Source organism: Molossus molossus, unplaced genomic scaffold (assembly GCF_014108415.1).
Source record: "Molossus molossus isolate mMolMol1 unplaced genomic scaffold, mMolMol1.p scaffold_m16_p_7, whole genome shotgun sequence".
In the NCBI taxonomy this organism is placed as follows: Eukaryota; Metazoa; Chordata; class Mammalia; order Chiroptera; family Molossidae; genus Molossus; species Molossus molossus.
The window spans coordinates 16,703,306-16,724,820 of record NW_023425401.1 but is presented as its reverse complement, the minus strand read 5'-3'; the positions used below and the strand labels follow the sequence as shown (position 1 = coordinate 16,724,820).

Here is a 21,515-nt window from a genome sequence, read left to right as displayed (position 1 = left end):
GAAACAAACCACCCAGGGCACCATGAATATTTTGTAACTACCAATTTATACTTCTTCATCTCTTCACCTTTTTCACCCAGCCCTCCAACACCTCTCCCCTCTGGGCAACCATATGTCTGCTCTCTGTATCTATGAGTCCGTTTCTGTTTTGTTTGTTCAATTGTTTTGTTCTTTAGATTTCACATATAAGTGAAATCATATGGTATTTGTCTTTCTCTGACTTATTTCACTTAGCATAATACCCTCTAGGTCCATCCATGTTGTTGCAGATGGAAAGATTTCATTCTTCTTATGCGCAAGTAATATTCCATATATATATCACCACTTTATCTACTGGTTTACTAATGGGCATGTGGGTTGCTTTCATATCTTGGCTATTGTAAATAACTCTACAATAAACACAGAGGTGCATATATTCTTTTGAATTAGTGTTTTGGGTTTCTTCTAATACATACCCAGAAATGGAATCATTGGATCATAAGGTAGTACCATTTTTAAATTTTTGAGGAACCTCCATACTGTTTTCCTTAATGGCTGCACCAATCTGCATTCCCACCAACAGTGCATGAGGGTCCCTTTCTCCACATCCTCACCAACATTTGTTTATTGATTTATTGATGATAGCCATTCTCACAAGTGTGAGGTGATATCTCATTGTGGTTTTAATTTGCATTTCTCTGATTAGTGATGTTGAGCATCTTTTCATGTCTATTGGCTATCTATGTGTCTGCATGTTTTGATTTTTTACCAAAAAGAACGCATTCTCTACTGAGACTTGATCTTTCTCTACCCAATTTGGTCTGGAACTTTTCTTTTTCATGTGTGGAAGACTATTACCATAGTATTTATGGCCTTCAACAAACAACCCTTCCTACTGTTTTTTGTTGTTTTTTTTTAATTTTCATTTCTTTATTGATTTTAGAGAGAGCGGGAGAGAGAGAAACATCTATGAGAGAGAACACTGACTGGCTGCCTCCTGCATGCCCCCCCACTGGGGATTTGGCCCACAACCTGGGCATGTGCCCTGACCAGGAATTGAATCGGTGACCTCTCAGTGCATGGGTTGACGCTCAACCACTGAGCCACACAGGCCAGGACCCTCCTACTGTTTACATGGTTGTGTAGTCCTTTACCACACTGATGCTAGGCTTGGCAATATAACCTGTTTTGGCCAATGGACTTTAGCAAGCATGATGCCAGCAGAGGCTTAATAAGAGCTTGCACCTGGGATATGTTTTCTTAAAATAATTCATCTTAGAAGGTAGCTACCACGCTATTGTAGGGTTTCAGAACCAGTCACCTCAACATATACCTCAGTGTATGCAGATTATTTTGAACTAAAGGCAGCTGAGACCCTGTAGGCTCAAGAGAAATTTCTTTACCTCATTCCTTTACCTAGAAGAATTTGAACTGGGGGCCTTGCCCATAACAGAGATTATCAGAGATAACCTTTTTTTGGATTATCTATATAGCAGGGTAAATTTCTAAATATTGAACATCTGCTCTTCTTTTTGTCCTATAATAACCCTTTGAAGCCCCAAGGCACCTCACCTCATCCTCAGCTCAGAATGCCCTATGTACCTACTTCATTTTAACTTTCTGTCCTCAACCCCTCATGTATGTGGAGTCTCTCCCTCCTGTATGTGGGGTTCCTATGTACATGTATGTAACTAAATTTGGTTATTTTCTCTTGTTAATCTGTCTCACATAGATTTAATTATTAGACCAGCCAAAAGAACCAAGGAGGGTGAAGAAAAGTTACTCCTCTCAACCCCACCTCACAATTGGCACTGTGAACAGGATACCGCATTTGACTGGGCACTGTTCACCCTGAAGCTGCTACAACAGAAAGATCCTGGGACCTCTAGCAAACCCATAAAGTAAGAATTCTTGCCAAATCAGACTCCCAAATCTGTACCAGCACAGTCCAGTGGAAGCAGAGTGGCAAGAGTTCTTTTTTTTCCCTTTCCTAAATTTAGATTAGCAATGTTTGGTTATTTGGTATGAGTACTTATGAGTTTTGTTAATTGTTTTTCTCTGTGTGTCTGGTGTCTCTCCTGTCTTGCCATATGTCCTGAGACTTGGCCTTATGACCAGTGAAAATACTTCCTCTCTGGCTTCCACTATCTAGAGGTTGCACTTGCTCATATGCACCTTGCTCTCTGTCCAGCCATGCTAAGCTCTCAAGGGAGTTTTCTTTGTCTATTCATTTCCTCCCAAAGATGGTAAAAACAGGGCCCCTCATTCTTGTTTTCCAGTAGTTGGAGGATATATATGTGTGTCTAGCAGGCAGTAAGTAAGTAGGCTGTGGATATGAGCTTAGAGAATCCAAACATCCCATTCATATTTTGGAATGGCTGTTTCTAACTGAGAGTTAACTTTATCTTGGCATGGTTACATCTTTTTGCACACTCCTTTGGGATGCCTCTTGCATACAGAATATTGGTTTGAGTCGCTATTAAGATCTCACTCATTAAGGCCAGACAATAAATCCTTTGAATTGGAAAAATTTCTAAATTAAAAAAAAGAAAATTTTAAGAACTCTCATACTGTTATAATGGCTAGTCATTAAGATTCCCTTAATAAAATGAAGGAACAGAAATTAGAACAAAAATCAAAGTGCACTCAGACATCTTCCTATTTGTCTTCAGACTTTTGCAGATACAGAATAAGGAAGGGAGGGAGGAATATTGAAAGTATAACTGTCCTGCACTTAAGAGAACAGAAAAAAAAAAAAAAGGCAAAATCTTATTAAATGACAATCTAAACATTTTATGTCCTAAGAACTCAGCTTGGTGACTGTCAATTTGGAAGCTCCAAAGTATGGCCAGACAGAAATGTGGGCTAAACTCCACTTATGACTATGGTCCTACCAAACTGCTGCCAGCCCTCAAGGAAATTATAACCTAAAATTGCAATGGCTATTATTAGTAATGTTCCAAATAGATTAAATTTAAAAGTACACTTTAAAGCAAGGGCTTCCAAATCAAATAAATAAAATGAGATACTTATTTTTTAATATTAATAGGGATACAATGAAGAGAAATTTCTAGGACTCCTTGATATGGGAATTCCATGAACTATGGGTACAAAAACCCCTTGGTGAAGCCCTGGCTCAGGTTACAATTAGATGAAAAGAATACAGAAGTGTAAGTATTGATAAGATTATAAAATCAGAATGTTTAAACGGGCTCTATGTTAAAAAAGAGTTATGTCAACTTTACCTGAATGTTTTATGGGAGAGGATATTATGTCTGGCAGGGAACAATTCTTCTACCCAGTCTTATAAAACCAAAACCTGTTGATAAAGTTCTAATGGAAGCTAGAGTTAAGATTTAAGAGTTGATGAAGTTAAGGGAAAAGTTTAGAGTAGAGTTGGTATATTTTGAACAGGCGTTATATAAAGCAATTGTATATCTTTTATCAGATTGTATTGTGGAAATGGACATTGTGCCTCACCAGGAAACATTCCCCTGCCTGCCTGGGACAGAAAGGCTGTCAGTTCTATTTTTTGGCTATCAGAGGGAATGATCTGGAAGGTAATGACCTCAGTAGCCTCTTGAGTCCATGTAATTGTTCAATACTGCCAAAAATATTTACCATTTGTTCCAGCTGAAACCTGACAAGCTATTTGAATAGATATAACTTTTAATCAGAAATTTGGCAAAATTGGAAGCTGAAGATTGAAGAATGTGACAGGATTTTTTTTATAAATACGTCCTCCCCTAAGCTAAAATAAAACTATGTACCCAGAGAAGAAAAAAAGCAAATTAGGGATGAAATGGCTAGGGAGGAAGGTCAACCTATGATATCATTCGAGAAACTGAAAGCAATTGTCATCTTACAAATCTTTGTGAAACCAGAAATGTAGCTTTAGAAGCAGTTCAAAGCCCACCTATCTTTACCGTCTTCAATTCCTAAGATTAAAGGGGAGGAAAAAGAAGTTTTTTAAAAAAGAAATCACAACAGCTCATACGTGGACAAATCTTCATGCCTGTTGCATAAAGATCTCCAGAGACAATCAAACTACAAACCAGAAAAAATCTATCAGACTGTCATTGTCTGCCTTCACTCCATCTGAAGATTCTTGAAGCTACACATCTAGAAATCTTCTCTACTGCATGCTTTCAGAACTCAGAAATTGGGATTATAGTCTACTCCAATCATTAACCTTCATTTTTATTTTATTTCTATACAGATGCCTCTTATTAAATACCGATTGCTTGCATCATAGGACTAATTTGGGGGGCCCACCTGCATCACCACTTCTTGAAAAGAATAACAACTGTTTAACTGACCTGACCTATACTTAAGACTGAGACTGGTTTAACGAGATATGAAACAATCTCTATCAACCCAACTTCTGAAATGTGATACTTCTCGGGAAATTTCAGAAGAGGTAACTGTTGGGGTTCAGAACAAGTAACCCCAAGATGTGTCTCTGTGGTATTCACGTTATTATGAGCTAAAAACAACTGAGACCCTGTGGGCTCAAGAGAGACTTCTGTCCCCCTACCCCTTAACTAACTAGAAGAATTTGAATTAGGCACATTGCCCATAAGAAATTATCAGAGATTACCTTTCTTGACCTATCTATGTATCTGGCAAAGAAAACTACGACTTACTTAACATCTCTTCTTATTGTCCTGTAATGACCCTTTGAAGCCCCAATGCACCATACTTAGCTCAGAATGCCCTATCTACATACCTCCTTTTAACTTCTGTCCCTGAACTTCTCCTGTATGTGGGGGTCTCTGTCTCTCTCCTATATGTGGCCACCCTGCTCACTTTCCAGAAAAGAGGATAAAAAGGAAAGAGAATGCCTTCCCCATAAGGAGATTTCTTTCCCTGGGCTCTTTATAAACTTACACATATAGCTCACTGGCCAGAGTTTGGTATTAATGGCCACACACAGCATTATGGGAGGCTAAGCAAAATAATCCTTAGCAGGGTGACACATGCAAAAAATGTGGGTTCTACTTCTAAGAAAGAATGAAAAACAAGTATTTGTGAACAATCAGCAGCTTGTGCTACAAGTGCCTTTTGTTATCTGATAGGACTTAGTTTATGTTACTATTATAAATGATCTCTTCTTTTTTTCTAAAACTTTATGTTTTGTCCTTTGTAATTATAATTGTTTATTCAAGTATTTAGGAAAGCCATCTATTTCCTATGTATTTTGATTATTTCTACCAATCTTAATAATTGAGTTATTCAGATTTCTAATAATTCTTCAGTCTATTTTCTTGAGTGTTCTAGATAGACAATCATGTTAATTATTAAAAACTGTCCTGTCTGACAGTTAAATTTTTTATTCTACCTCAATGTCAACCTCCAATTTAATTTTACCTATAAAAATTTTGCCACTGATTGGCATGTCATATTTTACATTTCAAACATTTTAAACTTGCAGGTATTAAAATTTGCTGCCGTAGACATGATATGAAGAGATGCTGGCACTACTGCTAAATGACAAGTCTTATAAAATGTTATTTTATGAAAAGACCCCCAAAATTTTCAAACATAAATAGTCCAATTAGAAAGAGTATTAGCCTAATTAGCTAGTAAAACTGCTTGTTCAGTTCATAATTAAGTGAAACCTCTCACTACCACAGATAAATAACCTAAGCCAAGTCAGCCTTACCTCTCACACACTAGTTTATCCTATTCTCAGAACTCTGATAAACTGCTTTCAAGTGATTAATTAGCAAGTGGTGTATTTTTGTATGTGTTCAAAATTTTTCTCTTTCAGCAAAGTACCTCAGAATACTATAAAAGAGTTGTCTAAATACAGCACTATTTGATATATGACCCAATTTTAAAATGACAAGAATCAATGGTAAAAATTGCATGTATATTTAGCTTATGGATAAAGTATGTAATGAAAAAGCTGAAAATGATTGTGGCAACTAAGTATGACTGGTCGTGGATCAGAGGGCATAACAACTATCAAAGCAATAGGCATGCACCAAAAGACACACTGCTCTACTCCTGTTGGGTATAACACAGGCAAAGTAATGTTGCTAAGACTATGCATAAGCAATTAGTTCAAATTAACATCATATTAAAAAGTATTTCATTCAGTCTTCCGCTTCCATTTTCTACTTTGAAAAAGTAATCAGGTCTATTGGCAGAGGCTCTTCAACACTCAACACAAATACCCCATAAACACTTTCTCTTTGCCAAACCAAACTAATTCAATTGAACTAAGAAATTAGCCAGCTGCTTGCCAATAACTATATTGGGGTGGGGGTGGGTGGAAGGAGATGAATAGGTAATTACTTTCTCCATTAAGCCATCCAAATTTCTCTCTCCCATGTCTTGCCTGAGGGAGGTGTTAGAAAAAAATTAAGGTTTTGGCATTGAGCTTGGCAAACTATTTAGACCTTAGGAATAAGCAAATTGAAAGTGTTTAGGATTGGGATTTTGCTACATCCAAGCATACAAGCCACCTATATTAGTTTGCTAGGGTTACTGTAAAAAGTACCACAGACTGGGTGGCTTAAACAACAGAAATTTATTTTCTCACAGCTCTGGAGGCCAGAAGTCCAAAATCAAGGTGTCAGCAGGGTTGGCTGAGAACCATTAGGAAAGTATCTGTTCCAGGTCTTTCTCCTTGCCTTATAGCCATCTTCTACCTGTGTCTTCACATCATCTTCTATCTGTACAAGTCATGTTCAAATTTCCTCTTCTTATAAGGACACCATTCAAACTGGATTAGGGCCCACCCTAATTACCTTCTTTTAATTTAATTATCTCTGTAGAGACACTATCTCCAAATATGATTACATTATGAGGTACTAGGAATTAGGACTTCAATATATGAACTGGAGAGGGACACAGTGCAGTCCATTAACACCATCAAAGATGCAATAAACTAAGATTGTGACAATTACTCGGACTCTCTTTTCTTGTACTAGAGCTACTTAAATATCATCCATTTATTCATAAATTATTAAATATTTACTATGTCCTAGATGCTAAGTTTACAAAAATAAACATGACATAGTCCCGGATTTAAGGGATTCATAGTCTATTAAGAGAGAAAAGTAAACCTAAAACACAGCAGAAATAAGTGTCCTTTAATCCATTTAGAAACAAATCAAGGCAAATGAGGGCATAAGTAAATAATAAAAACAAATGCTATGAGGAATGTAAAAGAAATCCCAATGTGAATATTATTTTGCAACAACTTTACTATCATTTGACACTCTTCCTTGCTCTTTCACAAAAAAAAATAGCATACAGAAATACAATTTCCAAAGTATAGTTCTACTTTATTTATTTGTTAATCCTCACCCAAAGATATTTTTTCCATTGATTTTTACAGAGAGTGGAAGGGAAGAGGAAAGGAGAGAGAGAGAGATAGAAACATCAGTTTAAGAGAGACACATCATTGGTTGCTTCCCACATGCACCCAACCAGGATAAACCACTGAGCCACACCAGCCAGGGCAGCATAGCTCTACTTTAATTCCTTTAAAGCTATTTATATGGCAAGGCAAACTACTAATTACTGAACATCTGTTTTCCACTGAAACCCCTAGGCACACTTTGCTCATAATAACATATATACTTCATTTTCCCTTTGTCTCTGACTCTCTCATATATGTAGGGTTCCTGCGCACACAAAATTAAAATTGATTTTCTCTTGTTAATCTGTTTCATGTCATTTTGATTTTTCAACCAGCCAAAAGAACCAACACAATAGACACAGACAACAGTGTGACAATAGCTCAGTGAAGGCCAAGGGGTGCGCAGAGGGGGGGGGGGGGGCGTGTAACAGGGAGGAGAGTGTCAATGGGAGAAAAAAGGAGAGAGCTGTGATACATTCAACAATAAAGAAAAATAAATGAAAATTAAAAAGACCCAGCAGAGGAAAGAGGGAATTGTTCTCTTCCTCATACTTTTTGCATTCTAACAATTTTCCCTTCTCTAATACTGGGGACAAAGGAAGGAATAAATGTTAAGAGAACCAAATTCCAATTGACTTGTCTTGATGTCTTAAGTTGAGTCACTGCCCTGTAGTAAATTGGAATGAGATTCTTAACCATTAATGAAGTCTCCTAATAGAGGCTCAGATGTTCAATTAGAAAATGGTGAGAACAAAAAGAGAATGCAATGAGAAAAAGCAAGTGAATAGTTAATGGTGGTACTGTGTACTAATAGAACCATAATAACAAAGAGGGGAAACAGAGTTTGCCATCCCAAAATATGCCTTTTGGGGTATTATTTTAAGTTGGTTATTAAGAAACAAAACCCAGGAAAAATCTGTAATCTAACTGCCTACAAGAATTTAGATAGAGGATCTGCTCCAGGAACAGAGATATCATGATAGATAACTATAGTTTAATATGAACTAAGTGTGATACACAAGGAGGAACCTAGCAAGGCCTATTTGATCTAAATCCTCCCTGTGCCCCATTGCTAAAGATGGCCCAGCAAACACTTATCAAATTCTCTCTCTCTCTCTCTCTCTTTCCCCCGCCCCCCCTTCCCCTTAGCTCAAGATAGCATATAAGCCCTGGCCAGTGTGGCTCAGTTGGCTGGATTGTCATCCTGTGCACCAAAGGGTCATGGATTCAATTTCTGATCATAGCACTTACCCAGGTGTGGGTTTGATTCCCTGTCAGTTGGGGCATGTGCAGGAGGCAACTGACTGATGTTTCTCTCTCTCTCCTTCCTCCGTCTCTAAAAACAGAAAAACATGTCCTTGGGTGAGGATTAAAAAGAAAAAAAAAAAATGGCCTATAAACCTTAGGCACCTGATCTGATCTCAGGTTCCATATTCTTAGGGAAGTCCTTTATGTACATACATAATAAATTTAGCTATTCTCTTGTTAATCTGTATCATGTTAATCTGATTACTAGTCCAGTCAGAAGAATTTAAAAGAAGGAAAATTATTCTTCTTCCCTAACAAAAGCAACAGATTTTGAGTGTACTACAAAATCCTATTTGATTCTTCTTCTCATTCAGAAACTTGGTGGACCTTATTAATATAGTTGTTTTTCTTGGTTTAAAAAAATTATACTCACCATAACAGAAATAAATACTTCAGTATAATCATGTTGATTCATATTAACTGGGGTAACAGTCAATTTGTTTGTTTTAGCAGAGGCTGAATTATAAAATTATTTTTCAAATAAAGTTTTCAATAATACTATATTAATATACAAAAGTAACCTAGACGTTGTTTTGCAGCTGAATATGAAACTAAAATAAGTACAGCAAAAATTTCCATCTTGGTTCCTCCAGAAGTACCTGAAAGTCCTGGAAGAATGTTTAATCCTGAAAGTACTTTAAGTATTCTTTTTCAATTATTCACTGTTTCTGAATAAAGGGTTTATAACAGAAAACTAAATATCTGTTTGGACTCTTTCACCAATAACTAATTTGTGGTTGATGAAATCAAATTCAATAAATCACATTATATTACAATAAACTCTAGGGCTTAATAATCTGGAGACATGAAGAGTATCTCCCCTGATTATTATCTTGTGACCAGCTCAGTATGATTTCCATAAAGAGGCTGGCCTTTCTGAGAAGCTACCTAAAATTATATAACATATTTGAAGTTCTCACAGAGAAAAAATAAATTTTACTCTTACTTTCTTGATGTTGCCTTTCTTGACCTGTCCTACCCTTCCCCTCAATCTATCATTATCATGGATAAAAAGAATAATTCACTTCCAAATAAAAGTAATTGTTAAAAATTAAATATTATAATTAATGGTAAAGGAGCTTATTGGAAGGAATCCTTTTATAAAACATTTTATATAGAAAATAGAGTTAACACAAAGTATAGTGAGCATAAATAAAATTTCTCTTCCACTCCTTTCTCTAAGAAGAATCGTACCTTATATTCCTTTTACAACCACCCCATTCCACTCCAGTATTTTAACACAACTCAATAAATAGAAGCAACATGGTATAATGAAAAGGTCCAAGAAAACTCACACCCAAGTTCCAACGTTACTTGAACTTTCTAAGTCTCACTTTTCTCAACTATGAAAAGCAGGTGAGAATATCTACGTTACAGTAATGTTTCATGGATTAAAAATAATACAGATAGCCTGGCCAGTGTGGCTCAGTGGCTGAACATTGACCCATGCACCAAGAGGTCACTGGTTCAATCCCCAGTCAGGGCACATGCCCACGTTGTGGGCCTAATCCCCAGTGGGGGACATGCAGGAGATTGCCAATCGATGTTCTCTCTCATCAATGTTTCTATCTCTCTCTCCCTCTTCATTCCTCTCTCTCTAAAATCAATAAAGAAAAAAAAATTTAAAAATAATAACAACACAGATAAAGCACACCATAGATGTCAATAATGATAGCTCTAATTATCACTAACAAAATATTTACCAATTTGACAATTGAGAATGAATTTCAGGATCTTACATTCCTGAAACAGGGGATGGAGGGAGGATGAGAGAGAGGGAGGATTTATTAGATTCTAATGGCCTCCAGTTACTTATTTATTCTTCACTGATTAACTTTCTGATTTAGTAATCTAATCTACTGCCACTGCCTCCAATTATATCATCATCAATTTATTCCTTAAATCCCTTTACAGTATATGTTAGTTCTCATCATATACTCTCCATGATCTTACAAATAAATCTATTGGTTCTTTCTCAACACTCATTCTTTTCTCTTTAACTTTGCTACAAGTGTCTTCCTTTCTGAAACTCAACTAAGAAGATGTCACAGACTTCAGTATTCTGATTCCCATGTAACCATCCTTCTGATTTTCTGTACTTCTCTAATATGTAGTTTATTTGATTTGCACAGTTCTATCTTCCTTACTTAGTGGATGTTTTCCCCCAACCCATTTCTAAAATACTTTCACCTTCTTTATTACTTTATCAGGACTTGAAGTTTCATAATTTCCCCCAAAAAGTCTCTCCCTCTTCTAAACTACTAAAGTGTAATACTGTTTTGGGGGTTACGTTGTTACTCTGTCACCACTATGGGTGGACAGAGTAACATATTTATGGGTTAAAAAATATCTATGGGTTAACAAATCAGCAGAAAACTTGAAATTTAGATTAAAAGAGTATATAAGTGCCTAGCAAGTTTAAAGAGGCCAGACTGGCAACTTTTTATGCCCCACATGGGCAAGGGAGGGGAGTATAATATGTTTATGTTGATTAGACCTAATACCCTACCTGAATTAATTAAATGTTATTTACATTTAAAGGGGAAAAAAAAAAACAGAAGAGCTCAAAAAGATAAAAATAGAGTTCATAATTGCTTGCACTTATTTTAGCACTTCTTTTTTTGGGGGTATGTGCCCCTAGCAGGAACTGAACCTGGGACTCTCTGGTCCACAGGCTGACACTCCAACCACTGAGCCAAACCGGCCAGGGCAATTTTAGCACTTTTAAGGCTTACATTACTCTCTTAAATTTCCAAGCCTATAAGTCACTCTATAACCTCAAATAATTTTCATGGTACAGTTTAAGAACTTAAATACAATGTTTTCATTAAGTCTAGTGCAAATAACTGAATGAATCTTCATGCATTTATATGAGAAAGCAACTAATGTTCATCAGCTAATCAAAAGACTCTTTGTTCAAAAAACACACACCAAACAAATATCACTTAACATTTACTACTAAAAGGCTACCCTGATACAAGCCTCAACAATGGCGAATACTTCAACTACAGTGTAAAAATATTGTTTCCAAAACTCCCTGATCTCTCATATGTGTTGCAATTAACATTCTTTACAAGGTACAAACAGGATTAAGGAATACAAATTGATCTTGAACACCCAATAAATTAAAAAGTGAATTATATAAAGTGCGTTATACAAATAGTATCCCATTCCCATTCTGGGATCTTCTACTTAATCTCAATTCCAAAAAGAAAAGGAAATGGAAGACTATTTTCTTGACATGCTAAAAAAAATTGTCAAAAAGAATACACAACTGTGAAACCCTAAAAGCATTCTCACTTAAATGAGAAACAAGCTAAAGATGCTTACTCTTCACTACGATAATTTAGCATTATCCCAGACATTCAGATAATTGTAATTTTTAAAAAGAGGAATAAGGATTAAATATTGGCAAGAAGACAAAATTATCATTTCCAATGCTATAACTGCCTTATTACAAAAATTCAATAAAAACTATTAGAATTAAGAGTTCCTAAGATGAGCAGTTAGAAAAGTTGGTAATTTGTATATACTGTTTTCTATGTTCCATCTGGAAGATGTACAGTCGGCCCTCATTCATCATGGTTAATCAGTTCCAGAATCTACTGCGATAAATGAATTTCCGCGAAGTAGAATTTTTTATTTCTATAATACATACAGTTGCCCCACGCCACTTCGCGCTTCGACTTTTGAAGCTGTGAAAGTCGAAGCGCAAAGTGGCGAGGGGCGATTGTAATACTCTTTAAAATACAATAAAAATGTATTCAGTTCACAATAGCAACAGTAAGTTTAAAATATCAAAAATTAACTTTGAAGATAGGCAGAATCCTATGAAGAAAACCACAAAACACTGAGTCATTAAAGATGACTTGAAGAAAAGATAAATACATTGTAAAGATATCACAACTATCTCTAAAAAATTAATTTAGAAATTCCAATGGGGTTCTTTTGGAATCTTAATATACTGAATTAAAGGCAATCTAGAAAAAGAAATATAAGAGAAATGCTGAAAATCTTTTGAAAAAGTTAATAGGAATTCACACAACTATATAATAAAATATATTAAAAGTTATAATAATTAGGACTGTTTGAAATTACTGGATCAAAAAAATAAAGATCCCAATGAAACAGAATAAAAAGCCTAGAAAAAAAGCATATTGATAAATATAAACATAATCTGGTATATAATAAAGACAACATTTAAAACCTCTGAGGAAGGATGTGAAGAAAAGGGAGCCCTCATGCACTGTCGGTGAGAATGCAGATTGGTGCAGCCACTATGAAAACAGTATGGAGGTTCCTCAAAAAATTAAAAATGGAACTGCCTTATGACCCAGCAATTCCACTTCTGGGAATTCATCCAGAAAAGCCCAAAACACTAATTCAAAAGAATATATGTCCCCCTATGTTCATTGCAGCATTATTTACAATAGCCAAGATTTGGAAGCAGCCCAAGTATCCATCAATAGATGAGTGGATAAAAAAGCTGTGGTACATTTACACAATGGTATACTACTCAGCCATAAAAAAGAAGGAAATCTCACCCTTTGCAACAGCATAGATGGACCTGGAGAGCATTATGCTAAGTGAAATAAGCCAGTCCGAGAAAGACAAGTACCATATGATTTCACTCATATGTGAAATTTAATGAATTAACAAGTAAAATAGTGACAGACTCATAGATACAGAGAGCAGCTGTCGAGGGGATACGGAGATTGAGCAGAAGATAAAAAAAGAGAGAAAAAAACTCATGGACAGGAGCAATAATATGGTGATTACAAGGAGGGGCGTGTTGTAAGGGTGGAGGGAGGTAGAGGAGAATATAGGAGGATAAATGGTGATGGAAGGAGACTTGACCTGGGGTAATGAATGCACAATACAATGTACAGATGATGTGCTGTAGAATTGTGCACCTGAAACCTGTAAATTTTGTTAATAAGAGTCACCCCAATAAACTCAATATAAAGGGAAAAGACTGACTTTAAGAAGCACAATAAATGTGAAGCTAAAGAAAAAATTAAAATAAAATAATAAAACCTTTGAGGAGCCCTGGTTGGTTTGGCTTAGCGATTAGAGTGTCGGCCTGCGGACCAATGAGACCCGGGTTCGATTCCAGCCAAGGGCACATACTTCAGTTGCGATTTGTCCCCAGCTCTGGTCGGGGTGGTGCAGGAGGCATCCAGTCGATGTCTCTCTCTTGCATCAATGTCTCTCTCTTGCATCGATGTTTCTCTCCCTCTCTCTCTCTCTCTCTCTCTCTCCCTTCCTCCTAATCTGCCTAAAGATAAATGGAAAAATATACTCGGGTGAAGATAAAAAAATAAAACCTTAGAGGAAAGATAACTGTTCAATAAACAGTGTTAAAATAATTGACTTGCCACTCTACATTAAAATACATCCAAAATAGATTAAAGACGCAATTAAAAAAAAAACCAACAACTATGAAAGTAATATAAGGAAATAGAGATGAATTACTTATATAATCTTGGAATGTGAGAAGGCTTTCCTAAGCAAGCAGATACCATAAAAGAAAATTCTGATAGACTTAACTACCCTAAAAATGTTAAAAATCTGTTTAAAAAGTCCTGACCAGTGTGGCTCAATTGGTTGGAGCATCGTCCTGTACATCGAAAGATTGAGGGTTTGATTGCTCGTCAGGCCACATACCCAGGTATCGGGTTCTATTCCCTGGTGGAGATGCATACAGGAGGCAAATGATTGATGTCCCTCTCTCATTGTTTCTCTCTTTCTCTTCCTATCCCTTCCTCTGTCTAAAATCAATAAAGACATATCCTCAGGTGAGGATTTAAAAAAAAATCTGTTTAAAAAAAAAAAAAAACCTACACCAAAAACAAAATTAGGATGCAGATGACAAACTGGGGAAATATTTGCAATGTAATTTGACAAAGGTATAATAGTTTTATATACAAAGAGTTCTCATAACTCAATTTTTTAAAATCTCCAATATCACAATAAACAGAGGACACTAATGAATAATTCACAAAAGAAATAAACTATTTAGTGTCACTAATAATGAAATAAAATTTATAGAAGATACAACTTTCCATATTAAAATGGCAGCTTCTTCATTGCTAGTGCTGGCTTTCTTAAAACAATTAGTAAATGTGAATATTAATTAAATTTTTCTGAAAGGAAATTTATTAATATCTATTTAAAATAATTTAAATATTCATAACTTTTGACTTCAGAATTTATCCTGAGGAAATAAAGATATGTGCAATGATTAATCTGTCAAGAAGCTAACTGCTACACTATTCACTCACAATTATTGAGAAAAGCTTACATTTTCAACAATTAAAATGGTGGTTAAATGATGATAAATCAATTTGCAGGAATATAGCCATACATTTAAAACAATGTTATATGTTGTAAACAAATATTTTATTAACTCAGTAAGCATTCATTCTATTAAGTGAAAACAAGATAGTAACAACATAGTATGTACAAAAAAACTACATACAATATGGTCCCTTTTTGGTTAAAAATAAATAAATATATCTATTAAAAAGATCTATAAGAATATTCACCAAAGTGTAATAATGATTATATCTGGGCGGAGGCATTATAAATGTTATCATTTATGCTTTCCTGAATTTTACAATTTTCCTACAATTATTATGTATTACATAGTAATTAAGAAAATAAAGAATGTTTACAATCTTGCTGTGACTGTAGTAACAATGGTATCCAAAATCATGCCAACACTGATATTCCCACTCTATTTAGGTTGCACAAAATTAAGGATGCCTACCATTTCTAGATCAGCACATACTTTGATACTTTAATCACAGTAAAATACATTTTCAGAACTCTAGAAAATAATCAAACAAAAGTTTTCACTCCACCTTTATTTATGATCAAGTACAATGTCAAAAAACATTTAGTTATTAGCTATTCTACTTTTAGCCCCCTGCCAAATATAAGAATCAAGAGTAAGGAACAAGCCCTGAACCTCAGAACCAATAGGGCTCAGCTTTTACCTACATTTTGTGAGCCAGAAATTTTTTTCTAAAAAGTGAAGGGGGTGGGGGGACACGGGAGGATACAGGTATTTTCTTTTTCAGTATAAAAAGTGTGGACCTTAGACACTTTTTTGTTTTTTATCCTCACCCAAGGACATTTTTCCATTTTTTGTTCAGGTAGAGTGGGAGGGAGAGAGAGAGAGAAACATCGAGTGGCTGCCACCTGCACAACCGACCAGGGCCGGTGACAAACTGCAACCGAGGTACGGGCCCTTAGCGGGAACCGAACCCGGGTCTCTCAAGACCGCAGGCCTACGCTCTAACCGCTGAGCCAAACCGGCCAGGGCTGGACCTTAGACTCTTTTAATCACAATTCTTCTCAGTCTCATTTGGGTTACAAAGAAATGATTTTCTCCCCTAATGCATTTAAAAGGCATATATCCAAAGGGCAAGCAAGCAGGATTTCTTCTGAGCAAAGATTTGTAAACAGGAGATTTTCAAATGTTAAATGTTCTCTTTCCTCAGAGCAAATATGCAGCCTAACTCCAAGAGGGCCAAAAAGACTCTGGCAGTACTTGGCTCTCAACAATAAGCAATAGTCAAACTGTTAATTCCATCTGCTCCCTCCAAAAAAATGACAAAACACTACATGGTGGTGCCAGGGGTCTCGGGCTCCTCCATTTAAGGGGTTTTCTGAAGGGTATCCATTTCACAATATTAACACGCTAATTTTTTTTAGTACTTCAGAGAACCAATCTTGATTATACATGATGACAACTTTAATGCTGATCACAAAGAAATATACTATCTTTAACATTGTATTCTTTGTTAGAGACGTTGCTTCCAGAATTGTCTTCCTTTCTTATTTGTCAAAGCTCTAAATTCCAACCACTTCTACTGTCTCGGGGACTTAGTTCCAATAAATATCTAATCTTTCCTGAATATATTATTTCTTGCTTTCCTTAAGAATGTAAAGAAACAAACATAACATTCCTTCAACCTGTACCCCTCTATAGTGGTTTTCAATATGTCTGCATAGTGGAATCACCCAGGGAACTTTAAAATACCTATGCAACTAATCTATCGTAACAGAAAGTAGATCACTAGTTTCCAGGGATGAAAGGAAAAGATTACAAAGGGACACGTGAAAACTTTTGGAGATGATGAATATGTTCATTATTTTTATTGTGTAAACAGATGTCAAACAAACTGCACACTTTAAATATGTGTAGTTTATTAAATGTCAACTATATTTCAATAAAGCTGATATCTAGGTCCCACCCCACAAATTAGTATAGGTATTCCCCCTGGAAATAAATACTGATATCTAGATCCCACCCCACAAATTAGTATAGGTATTCCCCCTGGAAACTGGCATTCTTAAAAGCTCCCCAGAGTATTGTAAACGTGCAGTTAAGACTGAGAACCACTGCTCTATAGCTATCTTTATCCCCTCTCTCCATTCTTTCAGTTTTCTTGAAATACACCTCATTCAAGCATGTCTACTTTATCATCACCCATTCTTTCTCAATTTTCTGAAGACTGGTTTCTGAATCACCACTCAGCTAAAACTGTACTTTTTAAAGTCACCTATGACTCCTGACAAATTCACTGGTCCCCAGAATCCTCTCTACTTGACACCTCTTTCCAACATTCAAAACTGTTGATTTATTCCCCCTCTATCTGAAAATCTCTCCACCCTTAGCATCTGTCCTGATGGCCCTCCCACCTTTCTCTAACTACTACAGTCTTCTTCTATCTCTTTCATATTACTCTTCTGATTTCTTTCTCTGGTTGCTGCTTTTATCATGCTAAAAGCTTTCCCAGAGTCATTTCAACATAACCAAATCAATACAGCTTCAATTTAACCCCCAATCCTCCCTCTAATCCTGATTTTCTTTATAAATTCCACATTTTCATAGATCCAAATACCTACATCTTCACCTGAACGCTCCAATAGCTTCCTCAAATTCAAGAAATCAAAAATAAAATTTATCATCTTCGCCCTGGCCGGTTTGGCTCAGCAGTTACAGCGTTGGCCCGCGGTCCAGAGAGACCTGGGTTCAGTTCCCGCTAAGGGCATGTACCTCGGTTGCAGTTTGTCCCCGGCCCTGGTTGGGTTACGTGGGTGGCAGCCACTCGATGTGTCCCTTTCATGTCAATGTTTCTCTCTCTCTCTCTCTCTCTCTCTCTCCCTCTCCCTCCCTCCCACTCTATCTGAACAAAAAACAAAAAATGTCCTCGGGTCAGGATAAAAAAAAAAAAAAATTTATTATCTTCCCTCCATTTATGTGTTCCTCATTTCCAATCAATGGAACAAAGTCAAATCCTCAAGGCCTGATTCCTCCTCCTTTCTTCCCAAAAGTGACAGAACCTATTAGATTCTATCTCACTCTGTCAGGGTGAGGGTCTAAAACACAAATCCATTAAATAGCTCCTTATTGTTCACCTTCAATCCATATACCCGGTCTGGCCATCTACCACCCTCACGATTCTCATCTTCTACCATTTCCCTAAACCCTGCATTCAGGTCATGTCAATGTCAGTGTTACTGACTTTGGACTTGTCATTGACTGTCAGTTCTCTAAACTGTCATGGTTTCTCACACCTCCTTTCCTTCTCACTTATTATATTCTCCTCTTGGAAAGTTATTCACTTACCTCCTGCATTTGACAAAAATATATCATACTTTAAAACTCTACTGTGTGCTCCTGACTCTACCTACACCAAGTTGTTAACTTTCTCCTACTCTGCTCCCTTACTACACTACACTTATCTCTAATCACACTTATCACATGGTATTATAATTGTTATTTTACTTATCTGTCTTGTAAATTAGACAGTAAATTCTTTGATGACAAGAGCTATGACATTCATTTCTGTATCCCTAATACCTATCAGTGTGGGTCACTACAAAATAAATTTGTCATAATTTCAGTTATTTACAAAATGAAAACTGATACCCTAAAAATGGTCTTGATATCAACATTTAAAGATTTCTTAATATTCATTATAAAATAAACATCAGACAACAGGATGCTGAATAAAAGAGTCAAATACCTTGACTATAAGACATTTTTAAACTCTGTCAAAATGACACCACTCTAAAAAAATGCAACCAAGAGATTTCAGAAAAGAGAAATACAATAAAGAAAGGAAGCATAGTAGGAATAACATATTGATCTGGCCACTGCCTTACCTGGATGTCCATGTCCAGGTACTACTGTTAATGCTGATAACTAAGAGTTTATAATCACTCTCTGCTAATAATAATAATAAATCAAAAAAGAATAAGCCCAATCCAGAATTTGTTTTCTAAATATGTAATGGCTTTCTCCCTTGCCATTTTGTTTATATGAATTATTTGAATAACTGGCTTTGAAGATACTATTGGCCAAGTAGATCCTAAAGACATTTTTTTTTCTTTCTTATCTTTCCCTGCACTTTAAAAATAAGGTGCTTTGCAAACCTTAAAATGTATTAAGGTTATTAAAATGTATTAAGGTTCATCTTGCAAACCTTAAAATGTATTAACCTAAAAAAAAAAAAAAAAATGCTTGGTGGTGGGTGGGAGGGGGGCGTAGAGGAGATAGGGTTTGGATGTTAAGAGAATGTTCTTAAGGAAAACAAGCCTCCCGGGACTGTAACATTGACTCAAGGTTACACTGATCCATATGACTTTATGCAGATAAGATTTTAAAAGCTGAAAAATCTCAAACTGTAAAGTGTTACATGAACCAAAGAGGGGGCATACCTGCTCCAAAAACTACGTGTGATTCAAAGGACAAATAATTTGCCAAAGGACTGCTTGGCCCTCCTGTCTGTAGTGTGGTCTCGGAGATAAGTAGCAGCTGCCAGGCCGGTGAACAAACTCCCCCTACCTGAAGAGCCGAGTGGCTGCGGACGCGCGATAGTGTGTTTATCAGAGAGCCGATTCTGTGCAGTCAAAACCACTAGGGCAAAATTAAAATCTTTCAGGAATGTCTAAACTCTGTACAAAGCACACATGTGCACACTGAAGGACGGATACCCGGTTTGGCGGAAGGGTGCAAACTTGGGTCTTTAAATGCAGCAATTTTCACACAAAACCCAGACGATTCTTGAGTATGTTCAAATCAGCCTCGGGAGAGCAATAACTCATAGAAGGAAGGCGGCAAAGGCCGAAGAGATCTCCGGAGTAATAACCAAGGAAGGAATCGTAGGTGCTTTCTGAATCTCTACGTCCTGCAGGGGACCAAAGACCCAAGAGAAGGCTTTCAAAGAACGAGGGGGGTCGACGGTGACCATTTTGGCCACTAGACCGGACTGAGCGCGGTAGCCTCGCTGGACTGGGAAGAGGGGATGGGAGGGTCAGGCCGAAGCATCAGCCGCGGGGTCGACTCCGCAGAGGGGCGGCCGGCACCCGGGGTACGCCCGGAGTCTGGACCGCTCCTCGCCGGGAGGAAGAAAGACGCGAGTCCGCGCGCACAAAGCTGCCGACGCCCAGGCAGCAGCAGGAGGGCTGCGCCCAACTTCGGACCGGCAACCGCCGACCGCCGACCGCCGCCCACTCACTGGCCCCGCCGCTCGCGGCCCGCGACGCCCCCGGTGCCCAGCGCGGTCCTGCGCCCAGCTGCGACGCCTCGCGCGGCAGCCGTTACCCGCAACGAAGTCGCCGCCCGAGAGACAAAGTCCCGGTCTCCTCCCCGTCGCCGCCTCGCCCCGGCTCCTCCCTGACAAAAAAGTTATCGGTCGCCGGCCGCACTGGGGGCCCGCTGCGGGTCGCTCGACCGGACTCACCAGAGTGACTCCCTGAGCTCCACCTCCAGAACTCGACTAGTCTGGCTCACAGCGACGGCGCAGGCGTCCGCTCTGCCTTTTCCCGGGTAGCAGTAGCACCCGACCCCCCTTCTTCCTAGCAAAACGGGTCTCGACGAGCCATCTTCCCCCTCCGCTCACTGACTGACAACCCAGCTCCGAGAGCCGCCACTGCCGCCAGCTACTCTGACAGGCACGACTGGGGACCCGTCCTCAGGCAACCAACCACCACCGCCCCACGCCAGTTCGACCTATCGCCGTCGCCTGGGGCGGGACCAGAACAACTTCTCCACCAATGACAATCTTTCTCTTCTCGGTCTGGGCGGATCCGTGAGGTGGGAGGGAGGGCGATTTAGGTGAGCGTGGTCTAAGTAGTGGGCGTGGTCGGAGCGTCCCGAGGGGAGATGATTGACTGTAAGGTTGGCGGCAACGGATAGGCAGTAGTGATCAGAGAAGGTCTCTTAATCTCTAAATCGTTAGGATTTATGGCCCTCTCAGAAGAAAATAAGACTTTTGGAGTGATATTAACCATAATCACAGAAGAGAAACTAATTGATATTTTAATTTCTTAAAGATTTAGTTCCCAGTAATTCGAGACACAAAAATTTATCAAAATCTTATCAAATTCTAAGAGGAAAAAAAATGTATGTTTTTACAAAATGGTAATAAAAACTCTTCCCACTTTATCATATCGTTGCTTTTGGCCTTGGCCTGGAAAAATGTCAAATACAGTTTCCCAATTTTCTTTCCATGGATTCTCTCCCTCCCCCCACCCTCAATCTTCCCTCCCTACTCTTCTCCCAAACACATTATTTTGTGTAATGACCGGAACCTGAGCACATCTGAGCCAGCTCCTACATACAGTCCCTCTGTAAACCTTGTCAATTTCTCCTACCACATCTCTCTCAAATCCAATCAGAATTAATTAGAAGAAAAATGGACCTTCGACCTGGAAGATAGGAAGTCATTCTAGGTTTTCGCCAAAAAGGGGAAAGAGTATGTTATACCCTGACATCTTAAAGAACACAAGTAGTCAAAACCAGAGAAAATTGAATTCTGCTATCAAGTCCTGG

General features: G+C 37.7%; 1 protein-coding gene across 4 annotated transcripts in view; it reads right to left on the bottom strand.

The window, feature by feature from the left end:
* Positions 1-20,624, bottom strand: part of FAM126A (family with sequence similarity 126 member A) — a 70,732-nt gene extending 50,108 nt beyond the window's left edge. Inside the window, exon 1 of one of the 4 annotated variants that reach the window (XM_036246447.1) lies at positions 20,425-20,624. The gene's annotated coding sequence lies outside the window, so the exon portion shown is untranslated. Of the gene's footprint in view, positions 1-12,550; positions 12,561-20,424 lie in introns of those variants that run through there. The other 3 variants (XM_036246452.1, XM_036246454.1, XM_036246449.1) reach the window with 3 other exon arrangements.
* Positions 20,625-21,515: the final 891 nt, after the last annotated feature.